Source organism: Gambusia affinis, linkage group LG14 (genome assembly GCF_019740435.1).
Source record: "Gambusia affinis linkage group LG14, SWU_Gaff_1.0, whole genome shotgun sequence".
Classification (NCBI taxonomy): domain Eukaryota; kingdom Metazoa; phylum Chordata; class Actinopteri; order Cyprinodontiformes; family Poeciliidae; genus Gambusia; species Gambusia affinis.
The window spans coordinates 3080562-3094180 of NC_057881.1; positions in this window are offsets into that span (position 1 = coordinate 3080562).

The following is a 13619-nucleotide window of genomic DNA, read 5'->3' on the forward strand; positions in this document are numbered from 1 at the left end:
GGTCTTCTGCAATTGTACTGACGTCTTCTCAACCGTCGTGCTCGTCTCAGTTCCACACCTTCTGGGTCAAACAATTTGATTAAATGTCTCACAGTGTCTTGTGACACCACAAATCCATGTTGAACTGCACGGAGATGTAGCCACCGATAACCTTACATTTGTCCATTAGTCATTATTTGTTGTTGGAGAAAATCCAACACTTCTTCAAGGTCGGACTGATTCTTTCTTCTAAACAGCCCAAGTCTTCTGCAAATTCTTTTAAGAGTTCGGTTACTTAATATAATATGATGACTGTGCGCTAAAATATGGAGGATTTCTTTGTTACTTAAAGACAGTCTGAAGTAAAGCTTAATGATATCATCCAAATCTGACATTTTCTAGCTTCTTTCACTTTAAGAAGGGAACAGTCTTTAGCAGAAGTCCTTTTTTCCTTTATTGGACAGTTTTTTGTGCTTTAGCACAAGTTGAAAACAGCAATTCCGTCTCCATAATTTTCCAGGGTTGCTGCGACATCATAGTCAATCTGCACACAAACAGATGATCAATCCTCTATTTTACTGAAAGAGAGGAAGGACTGGATTGTTTATCATGCAAGTATAAAAACACACATTCATAAATATACAGTATATTTAAGGTAGAAGGTATTAAGCATAAAAACACAAGGAAATATTGTTAACATCTGGAACATCAGCAGCATCATTCTACGTTTCCATTGGTTGTGCATTTGGTTACCCTATGGCCAAAGTTCAAGCCGAGATTGCTGAAAAAACAGCCCTTTATTACTAAAATTAAACATCACATTAAGTTTGATTTAGTTAAACGAAGCCTCCCTCACAAGTACTAAGAAGAGACAAACAATCCTAACTGGGCGGACAAACAAAAAGAAAACAAAACTCTAAAACTGTAAAAACAAAAACAGAAAATTTACTAAATACTTATTAAATCATTTTAATCAAGTCAATCTAAAACACATTAAAAACACTGCATACCTGGATCGCATAAACCAGCACTCTGTGGTCAAACTTTGTGTAGCAGATCTGGTGCAACCCTACCAGATAAAAACGATATGAAATGAAATGAAATGAAATTTATTCGAACATGATACAAATATAAAAATAAAATAGTGCACAGTAACAAGAAGTGCATAAGAAAGAAGAGAAAATACAGATTTTTTGTTTCAGTTAACATATCATGCTCAAAATGGGGTAGGAAGAAGTGAGAACTTATAAACTCCTACCCCTAAACACTTGAGACTTTAGAGTCCTACTGTCATTAAAAAAAATCAAAATCAAAGTGGCAGTCAGAAGTAACAGTTACTAATATTTACCTATACATTTTCCCATTTTATGCTGGTTTATCTTTCTAAACCCTTACACCAAGTTGTTATCTTCAATACACACCTTATTGCTTTCTGTCCCCATGTGTGTATCTATTGAAAATTACCTCTTTGTACTTTCGTTTGAATTGAGTTGAACTATTGCTTTGTTTTAAATCTTCATGTAACTTATTCCATAACTTTACACCTTTAATTGAAATACAGAAGCTTTTTCTTGTTGTTCTAAAATTGCGGATCTTGAAGTTTGAGTGACCCCTTAAGTTATACCCCCCTTCTCTTTCAGAAAAGCGTGCTCTGTATGTGCTCAGGTAACAACTTTTTTGATAACTTGAACATAAATTGAGCCATTTTAAATTCTACAAGCTCGTCAAATTTGAGAATTCTGGATATTATGAAGAGCGGGTTTGTATGCTCATAATAACCTTATGGATGATTCTAATGGCTCGTTTCTGTAGGCGGTTATCGGATGTAAAGAGCTCTTGTAATTAACTCCCCACACTTCACAGCAATATGATAGATATGGTAAAATCAGAGAGTTATATAGAATATGAAGTGATTTAGCATTCAATACATGTCTAGCTCTAGCCAATATGGATATACTTCTACTGAGTTTTTACTCTGTAAATGTTGAATATAGGGTTTCAACTGGTTTTTGTCATCTATTATTAAACCGAGGAACTTATTAGCAAAAACCCTTTCTAGAGTTACGTCCTCTATTTGAACTTGGATTTCAGTATTTTTATAACAGTTCCCAAAGACCATGAATTTCGTCTTGTCCAAATTTAGGGATAATTTGTTATGGTCAAACCATATCTTTAACTTACTAATCTCTGAAGTGACTGTTGAGAGAAGATGCTCTAAATTGTCTCCTGAGGCTAGAATATTTGTGTCATCAGCGAATAAGATAAATTTTAATACATTGGACACTTTACTGATATCATTTATATAAAGATTAAATAAAACTGGTCCCAATACTGATCCTTGTGGTACTCCACAGACAGTCTCCTGCCAATCAGATTCCACATCTCCCAATTTCACAAATTGTTTCCGGCTCTTTAAATAACTCCTCATCCAGTCAGAAACTACTCCCCTAATTCCATAGCGTTCTAATTTTTTAAGTAGGATTTCATGATTTATTGTATCAAAAGCTTTCTTTAAATCTATAAATATCCCTACTGCCAGTTTCTTACTATCTGTTGCGTTGGTTATTTCTTCTATTAAGTCAGTTACAGCGATGTTGACGGTTTGCTCTGAATCCATATTGACTGCTGATAAGTAGCGAATGTTTTTCTATGAATTGTTCCAGTCTTTTCTTAAAGAGTTTTTCCAGGATTTTAGAAAATTGTGGAGAAGAGAAACAGGCCTGTAGTTAGTGAAGAGGTGTTTGTTGCCAGTTTTATACATTGGTTTGACCTTCGCTATTTTCATTTTGTTGGGAAATGATCCTGTTTGAAATGATAAATTGCAAATATAAGTTAGTGGTTTAGAGATTCCTTTAATTACTATTTTAATAGTTTTCATGTCCAGATCATCACAGTCAGTGGAAGTCTTATTTTTACAGTTATTCACAATGTTTATGATTTCTTCTTCTAGTACAGGTTGAGATATAAGGAGCTGGGATTATTCTCAATTAGATATTGCTGAGTTGCAGTTTTGTAGTCGGTATTTTTCTGCTAATTGAGGTCCTATATTAACAAAAATCTATTGAATTTATTGACACTTTTCAAATCAGTAATATTCTGTTCATTATCTATAAAATAGTCTGGATATTTGTTATTGTTAGCTTTTCTAATAACTCTATTTAAAATATTCCATGTTTCCTTAATGTTGTTTTATTCCTATCCAGTAATTTATGATAATAGTCCTTTTTACATGTTTTTATAATATTAGTTAACTTATTTTTATATTTCTTATATTTGTTTTCTGATTCAGACGTTCTATGTTTTAGAAATTCTCTATAAAGTTTGTTTTTCTTTTTACATGCCTTTTGTATTCCTTTTGTGATCCACTGTTCATTTTTTGATTGCTTTTCCTGTTATATTGTTTGATTGGGCAGTGCTTGTTATATAATATTTTAAATATTTTAGAAATTCTTCATATGCTGAATTCACATCATTCATTTTATATATTAATCTCCAATCATAGGCCAACAACTCAGCTTCTAGAGCTTTTAGTGTCTCTTCAGGCGTAACCCGTCTGTAATGCGTCTCTATTTTTTGATCGTCTGTTTTGCACTTACAGTCGTAGACTATGAACACTGGTAAGTGATCGGTTATGTCATTCATTAATATTCCACTAGTTAAATTATTTTCCAGCACATTTGTAAAAATATTATCAATTAAGGTAGCGCAGTGCGATGTAATGCGACTGGGCCTGGTGATTTTAGGATACAGGCTTAAACTGAACATGGTGTTAATAAATTCTTCAGTCATTCTATGTTTATTTGGATTGAGAAGGTCAATATTGAAATCCCCACAGAAAAATATTATTTTTTGATTAATTGTTATAAATTTTTCTTCTATCCAGTTGTTGAATACTTCAATGTTTGATCCAGGGGCTCTATAAATGCAACTCACTAAGACATTTTCCTTTTTTCCACGAGTATTTCTATAGTCACACATTCAAACATGTTGTCCATCACAGTTGACATTGTTTGATCAACTTATAATTAATCTTCTTGTCAACATATAAAGCTACTCCCCCTCCATTTTTGTTTTCTCTGTTCTTACAAACCATTTCATAACCATTGATTTCAAAGTCTATGCCCTTATCACTATTGAGCCAAGTTTCTGATAAGGCAATAACATTGAATGTCTGTGAAAGTTGTTGGAGGTATTGTTTGATGCTGTCAAAATTTGCATAAAGGCTTCTGCTATTAAAGTGAATTATTGACAGCTTTTGTTCCATTTTAATGCTGTTGTTGAACTGATCATCGCTGTAATAGTGACAACTATCATTGCTGACATTATAGAAGTTGTTATCAGGATCAATGTCAGTTTCAATATCTTGCTGATGATAGTTTCTGTGTTGGAATACGGGTAACTCTATATCCTCATAGGCCATGATCTGTTGCATGTTTCTCTTTCAGAAGTGAGCGTCAGCTATGTCTGGCTGTCTGTCATACATTGTTGGATAATTTAGGGGTACTAGTACGTGGATGGGTGATCAACTTATCATAACGTAGGTAAGCAATGTCCCCTCTTTGACGTGCTGCTTTTAAGTCCGGCATTAGTTCCGCCCTCCTTTTCCTTACTGCATCCGTGAAGTCTTCGTTAATGAAAATCTTAGATCCCTTAAGTGCCTTGGTGCTCTGCAGAATAGTTGATCTGTCCTTGTATCGTAAAAATTTGACAACAATAGGCCTGGGTCTGTCTCCTCTATGTTTACCGGTGCGGTGAGCTCTCTCAATGTCAACCTTATGTTGAAAGTTTAGCTTTTCATTTAAAATAGTTTTCACTTTCTCCTCAGTCTCAGCCCAAGTCTCATTTGGTGATTCAGTAATTCCATCAAAAACCAGATTATTTCTCCTTGATTGCCCCTCAAGGTACTCCATTTTATCCGTGATAGTCATCATACCCTCACATACTTTAAATATGTCTGACTGCACCGTGTCATTTCGGTCCTTGTGCTTAGCACTTTCTACTTCAATGTCTTTCTGTGTAAATTGCAGGCTGGTTTTAATGTCCTGTAGTTCTCGTGTCATTGCGTCCATTCTGGTGTTAGTAGTGTCCACAATGATTTTAACAAAACCCTTAAAATTGTCCTGTTGTTGTTGGAGTAACTCCATATACATTTGCTTTTGCTGGCTCAGCAACTCTTTGACTTGCGTGAGTGATACATAGTCCTCATCTTGTCTCCCGTCGGTCTTGGATCCTTTTGGAGGCATTATTTCGCTTCTTTTTGCCTGTCGCTTCCTTAAGGCTCCTGCTCAGCAGTTGGAGGCCACTGCGCTGTCTCTCTGTGAACACAGACACCCTGGGCCAGACGCGTTGTCCAAGCACAGCCGATCTCTCGCTGTTCAGCTGACTGTGGTGGATAGCGGTACTTACGGACAAGGCAGAGTTTTACCTCTGCCTGTTGTCAATCCAACGCGTCGTTTTCCACTGGTTGTTTTCTCTGTTAGGCCGGTTAGCTGCCGGACGTTGGCCTCGTCCCGGTTAGCAGCCGTGATGTTAGTAAGCTAGCCGCAGCAAGCTAGCCGCACTGTCGCTCTGTGAACACAGACACCCTGGGCCAGACGTGTTGTCCAAGCACAGCCGATCTCTCGCTGTTCAGCTGACTGTGGTGGATAGCGGTACTTACGGACAAGGCAGAGTTTTACCTCTGCCTGTTGTCAATCCAACGCGTCGTTTTCCACTAGTTGTTTTCTCGGTTAGCTGGGTTAGCTTGAGGTTCCCAGCTCCTTGTTTTACCTTGTAGACAGCTCCTCATTGTGGCGTTGATTCCAACGCTGCGTCAAACCGCTACTGATGTCCGATCCAAACGTCTCACTCGGTGGAAGACAACACACGGAAGCCTCGAGTTTTCACTATAGCTGCTCCCCAGTTAGTGAATTAATTAGCCAGTCTCGACGGGTGAATTTCCTCTTTTTTTTTTATTTTCCTTTTGCAGGTGATTCAGATTCAAGTGATCACCTGGACACAATCACCTTGTCGCCACAGTCACCGTGAAAACTCGCTGCTTTCACCGGGGAACGCTAAATGTAGATTCCATTACCAAACAATTTGGCCATTCAAGTCCTATAAAAACATACAATTCATTTTGATTAAAAGTGACAAATGTATAGGCCTACCTGTGGCACCGAACAACCACACGCCCAGGTAATGCTACCACCGGATCACCATTCACACTGCAGCCCACAGCCAGCAAACAGCGTGGGCCCAACACACAGCTGGTCTCACACACAGGAAATTAATGCTTGGCCACCACCCTTCCAGCTTCCCTTTTATGGAGGCTCAGGCTGTGGAGAGTGTGACACCTAATGGTGCCACCTGTTACATTCCTCCCCATTCTTAGCATATGGCTGAATCTCAGATTCAGGCAAATCCACCATCTCATCTCCCACCCTGACGTTTGTCTGCACATCTTCTAAGCCATTTTCTTGACAGTTGTCCACACCACTATTTTCACGGATACTTCTAAGCTCAGCACTGTGGACCTGATGAACAGGTCCTTCCTGACCCACAGGCGCTACAGAGTAAACTACCTCTCAATCAGGAGGTGGGTTGAACTACTCTATGTGGAGTTGGGTCATAAAAGTCCTGGATTTTACTGTGACCCTTTACTGAATGATTTCTTGTGTACACCAAGTCTCCCTCCTGAAAACCTGGGGCAACATCCACATCCTGATTTCTCTGAGCTGTTACTCTCTACTTTCTGATGTACCATTTCATAAGCAGAATTTAATGACTTTTGGTGCTCATTGACCCACTCTTCCAAGGGCAGGTCCAGACCCCCATCATCTTCACTCAATCCCACAAAAAATCCACAGACAACTGTGGTTTCCTACCAAACATCAAAAAGTAGGGAGTCATGCCAGTAGTTTGATGGACAGTTATGTTATATGCAAAAGTGAGTTGGGAAATACGCTGGGGCCACTTACGTTTCTGTTCAGTTGGAAGAGTCCGAAACAAATCATGTAAGGTGTGATAAAAATGCTCACACTGCCCATTCCCCTAAGGATGATAAGGGGTAGTGCGACTTTTCTTGATTTTATAAAGTTTACAGAGCTGTTGAACCAAATTACTCTCAAAATTTCATTCTTGATCAGAATGAATCCGGCTTGAGGGCCCAAAAAGTTGAAACCAGTATTTTACCAGTGCCACTGGTGTGTAGAGCACGCTGATTTTAGGTAGGGACAGTCTGTGTAAACTTTGAGAAAACATCAGTCATTACAAGAACTTTTTCTCTCCCATCTGTAGCAGGTTCTAAAACTGTGAAGTCTATTGCCAGAATCCCATTAGGTCTAGATGCTTTAATTGTACCCATATAGGTTTTAACTTTTGGCAACAGAGCTTTTTAAACCACAAGTCTTTCACAGTTTTTACACCATGTTTGTACATCTGAGTACATATTGGGCCAATAATACTGTGAGTGAACTAGCTGCAAAGTCCGCTCCACCCTCTGATGGCTGTGATCATCATGAAGTGACTGGATGACACCTTCCTGCAAACCCATGTTAAAATCTGACATAAATAGGAATAAATAGTTGATTAAAAGTCTGTTGACAAGAAAATAGTGTCGCTGTTCCTTTAAGAGCGTTACAGGCGTGGTGCCTGGGTGACGCTGCAGTACGCAGACCTGAGGGAGAGAGCAGAGGAAGAATCGGAGGAAATAGAGCGTTGATTAATTAGCAGGAAAAGTTAGTATTATACTGAAACAAAAACATAATTTACCTGGTCGGGAACTGACGGGGATTTTATGAGAACCAAGTTACATCGGTTTTGGTGAGTTTTGTGTTTATTTTTCTGCATTTTTGTCGTGTTGTACTTTTTCTTTTGGCGGAGAGCTAACGCTAAAAACGTAGCTGACTTTGAAGAAAAGCTTCGTCATAAACTGTTATCCAGTTAATGTATTGAGTTTATGAAGAAGAGTTTATTTGTATAATTTAAGGATTTAAAAGGAGTTTTATTGTGTTTGTGGCCTGTTACACAGGTCAGGTTTTTTTGTCGGTCGGAGCGAGGATTGGTCTGCTTTGTGCGGGCGTGCACATTCACAGACGGGATTCAAGATGGCGAGCCAGACCTAGACATTCTGTTCATCTTCTCCATTGCATCAGGGAGGGATTCTCCCGCGTGTGGTGATCCGCTGCCGGAGCGGTAGGAAAATCAGGAACTAGTTCGAACTGAACTGAACTGAGAACTGATTGAATTATTATCTTTTTCGACTGAATCGAACTGAAACTTTTCATTGAACTGAGCATCTGGATTTACATTTGGAGCTGAACTTGAGTTTAAAGTGTCATACTTTGATTTTCATGTTTATGTTTCTGAATGTGATTTGAGTAATTGTGGTCCACTTTGATTTAATTGTGTTGAAGGTGTTCCCTACCTGTAAAAGAAAGGAAAATGAGTTAACTCAAGGAAAAAATAGTAATCTTAAAATAGTTGCAACCTAGGGAAAAGAAACTAGTCTAATTAACTCAAATTAGTCTAATTAAAATAACTTAGGCGAACTAAAGAGCAAAAAGGAAGAGTAATATACTTTTCTTTTCTCCCCATTTTTTTATTTTCCTCATTATTAAGAATCTGCAGAGTATTTTTGGTTTTATGTATTGTATTTTATATGTGTGTTTTGCATTCAGTAAATTGCCGGCCTTTTTCACTTAAAGCAGCGGTCTCTGGTGTTATTATTTTTGCTCCCCACTCCTTAGAGCCTAGAACTGGTCCAGTGGCGCAGTTAGCGGTGTGATACCGGTGCTACATAGAGCACGCTGATTTTAGGTAGGGACAGTCTGTGTAAACTTTGAGAAAACATCAGTCATTACAAGAACTTTTTCTCTCCCATCTGTAGCAGGTTCTAAAACTGTGAAGTCTATTGCCAGAATCCCATTAGGTCTAGATGCTTTAATTGTACCCATATAGGTTTTAACTTTTGGCAACAGAGCTTTTTAAACCACAAGTCTTTCACAGTTTTTACACCATGTTTGTACATCTGAGTACATATTGGGCCAATAATACTGTGAGTGAACTAGCTGCAAAGTCCGCTCCACCCTCTGATGGCTGTGATCATCATGAAGTGACTGGATGACACCTTCCTGCAAACACTGAGGTAACACAAACTGTTCAACCTCAGTCTGCCCATCAGAAGCATGGACGCAGCGATACAGGATCGATTCTTGCTCCCTAAGCCGATTCCAGTGCCGAACCAATTCCCGGGTGACCTTATTAAGTTCGTTCTTCTCTTTAGGATCAGGCATGCTACCCCTGGTCCAAAATTGCATAAAAGAACAGATGGTAGGGTCCTCGTGCTGCAATGTACAGAGATCAGCTCTTGAGAGACCAGGTAACACACTGATCTCTTCCTGTACTCCAATAAACCCTCCATCCACACCAGAGCCAACCTCCACTTCTCTGCATGTAACATGTTGACGGGACAATGTACCTGCATTAGCATTTTGAGAACCAGGTCGGTATTTCAACGTCAAATCAAACTGCCAGTTTAGAAACCCACCTCTGCTCTGTTGCTCCAAGCTTTGCCGTCGCCAGATGGCTTAATTAATTATTATCTGTGAAGACTGTGCATTTATTACCCAACATATACTCTCTAAATTTTTCTGTAACATCCCACATAAGAGCAACAAGCTCTAATTTCAGAGAGCTGTAATTACTCATGTTCTGCTCGGTGGGTTTCAAACTGCGACTGTAGGGCACAATTTAACCCCATGATCTTGAGAGAGTACTTCTCCTAACCCTGCATGACTGGCATCTACTTCCAAAACAAATGGCTTCTGGAAATCTGCATAAGCAAGAACAGGAGTTGTTATTAATGCAGCTTTGAGCTTATAAAAACTCTGCTCACACTCCTCATCCCAGAAGCAACCCAAAGGCTTCTTTGGGGTTTTGCCCTTTTTCCCAGGAGGAAGCAGCCTAGGAACAAGACGGTTCAAAGGAGAAGCCATGCTTGAAAAACCACAAATAAACCTCCGATAGTAACTGGCAAACCCCAAAAATGAACGCACTTCTGCCAGAGTATTAGCTTGCCTCCAATCACGTACTGCTGCTACCTTATCTGAATCAGTAGAAACCCCCTCCTCTGACACTACGTGACCCAAATAGTTCTCTTCCGAAAAAAATGGCATTTTGACACCTTGACCTTTAGCCTCTGGGTTTCTAGTCTGGAAAATACCTGATTTAATCTTTCTTAATCTTGTTCAACTGATGATGAAAAGAAAATTACGTCATCTAAATACAACAGCAATGACTGGTAACGGCAATCTCCAAACAAGAGCTCCATAAGACACAGAAAAGTACTGAGTGCGTTACACAATCCAAAAGGCATGCGATTGAATTCAAACAGCCCAAATGGAGTGCAAAAAGCCGTTTTTTCCTTGTCCTTCTCAGCCATCTCAACCTGACTATACCCACTTGCCAAATCTAATGTTGTAAACCATTGTGCCCCTGTCAAAGCATCCAAGGATTCATCAGTTCTGGGTAAAGAGAATGCATCCTTCCTGGTTTTAGAGTTTAATTGTCTATAATCCACACACATGTGCAATATTCCATCCTTTTTCTGAACTAAAACTATTGGTGAAGCATATGGACTACTGCTTTCCCTAATAACATGCCTTTGTAATAGCTGTTGAAAATGATTGCAAACTAAATCATACTGAGAAGGGATAATGAGTCGATAAGGTTGTCGCACTGGTGTTTCATCCAGCAGGGGGATTTTTTGGGTTACTAAATTTGTACTACCCACATCCAGATCACTTCTAGCAAACACTTTGTTATATTTTAACAACAATTCCTTCGCCTGTTGTTTCTCTTTGCCCTGCAGATTTTCAAACTCAGGCAAAAAATGCCACACAGCTATGCGAGTCAACTGAAACCTGAATCTTAGAATCATCTGTCATCAGAGTAGCAGTTTGAACAGTGGCTGCAACTCTTCGAGGTGTTAACCACACATCAGTTTTTCCTACATTAGTAATGGGAATGAAAGTACCACCCTTCTCTGCCTTCACTAAAGAAGGTGAAACCAACAATCCCACTGGGAGATTGCCCCAACAACCAACAATTCAATTGGTACACAGTTGCTTTTTTCTTAATTTTTGCTTATTTTAGGTATTAATATTTGTCATTCTTTTTTCTTCAGGCTACAGTGTATTTTCTTTAAAACAAGCTGAAGTCATACACTTATGTACTTATTTATGCACATTATTCAGGATGGACAGTTTTTTTACACTGATAAATGTTATAGTTCAGTGATTTATATTCCAAACTACTATTCAAATATTTGTCAAACATATATCAGCATGTAATGTGGTGGTTTTGGTTTTCAAAATAACAGAGAAGGAAAGGGGGGGTGATCTTGTTGCACTGACATTTGCCTAGCAACTAATGACAAGCAGTTTTACTTTTAGTGAATCCAATTGGTTGACAGCTATCAGGCGTTTCCATCGTGTTAAATTGATCCATAAAGAAAGGTGTGTTTTACGGCCTGACTCCATAATGAAGAAGGGGAGGAAACCAATACATTTAGAACCATTTAGTAATGAAATGATGCAATAGATAGGTCTTCAATAATGAGAGAATGCAAGAATGTGTGGAAATATGTGCAGAACCTTAAAAACTATATAGAGCCAGAAAAGAGAATAGGTCAGGACTGATGAAAAGTAGATTTTTTTCCTAGATGGCTTCTTTTTTTATTACTTCCACAGTATTTATAAGTTTCTGCATTAGGTTATGATTAGGTTATCAGCTTCACTAAGCCACTCTACCAGTGTTATATGAAATGTTTCTCCATGTAGTGACCAATAGTTGGATTTTGTTTTTCCTATTTAGCTCCGTCTTTTTTCTCAGTAGCTGTTCCTTAGATGTACATCTCTGAAACCATTTTCTATTTCTATAACAATGCAGAAAGGAGAAAATGGTACAGGGCTTGAGGTGATGTCAGTGTGTGAGATGTATTATGAATATATCTGCAAATCAATTGCTAAAAAATGTCATTCTGTATGATAAAAACTTTAACAGATGTTTTTAGCTACAGTAAGTCACATGCTGATCCTGTACATATGTATTGTAAATATAGTAATGTTTTGCAGGGACATCAGAGGCTTGATGTTGTGAGTCAAAGTGAGGCACAGATAACAGCAGACCAACAGGTAAGAGACAGTAAAAATGTAACAGTTGACATTTTAAGGAACAGTTTGTGGCTGCAAATAACAGGAAAAAAACATTTAGTCTCTTTTGCCTCGGCCAGGGATAGTCAGTAGTCAGTCCACTTTTGCCAACTTTGAGCCTTTGTCCCTGTATCTAGAAAGACACTGGCATGGGTAGAAAAAAAGAATTAGTTTAGTTTCAGTTTTCAGTAACATTAATTACAAAAACACCATTTTTGTCTTTGATTAAAAATCCCATAGTTCATATACTTTTTTAGCCACCAGGAACAAATCTGGGTGCAATAACTTAATTTGTCCAATGCAGATGGGTCATGGTCCCAGTTGTGTTTGGTGATGAAGCCTTGATGTTTTGCAGTTTTCCATGAGCAGGTGTTCAAGTGGAACACTAGAAAATGTTCTCCATCATAACCATACTGTTTATATCCATTTATCTGTTCAGTTTCATACACTGACTGGTATTAAACTGTCAGAGTTTAATACCAGTCAGAAGATTTAACATGTCATCTTGTTATATTCACATAACATGATGACAGCGTTTTGATTAAAATTAACATTCACAGAGTTGTTGCTCAATAAATACTCAGCAGATCAAACTGAACATTTAGTTGGATTTTTTTTAACTCAAGTTACTGAGGAATTGTTGAACTTAATGACGGAAATCTTTTTGTATGAATACTTCTGACATGCATTGTGGCCCACTTCTGATTAGACACATCCAATAATAGACAAACATGAACTAACCTTCAGTTGAACCTCTGCTTTGCTATTTTAATGTTTCCCTAAAGAGCTTCTGGTTCACCAAACAGATATGAGTCCGACTCTCCCAGTTCTGTGGATCCTTCAATGTAAAGTTCGTCTAGTCCTCTTTGGATACATTTCTGATGGTTCTGTCGTCACCATGACTTATTTTAATATTGTCAACATACTGAACAGACTGGGAAGTCTAGTACTCCAGAAGATCAAATATAGAAATACAGCAGATAGTGAGTTACTGTAAGAAAAGTAAAGGAAAAAATAAATGTTTACATGAATTTTGGTTTGTTGTAGTTTTATAACAGCTTGCAGCTGTTAAAATATGATGAATCTTTTGCAACATCATTACTCTCTTACTTATAGAGAAGACTTTTTCTTCCCAGTTTGGTTTAATATTTTGATTATATTAGCCATACAGTTTGACAGATGATGATTTTTTTGTCTGAAAAGTCACTTACATGAGACTCCACCCTCTCCAGTCAGCTGCCTCATGTACAAGTTTCTACCCCAACAGAGCTGAGAAATTCTGAAGGAAAGAAAGAGAGGAGATTTATGAAGGTGTGGATAAAGGAGAGATTCTCCCTAACAATGAAAGGTCCTTCCAGATGCTTGTTGACACTGATCTGCCACCTGAAGGCTGGACAAAGTATGAATGTGTGTTTCAGGTCTCTGGTGAAAGTGAAAACCTCATCA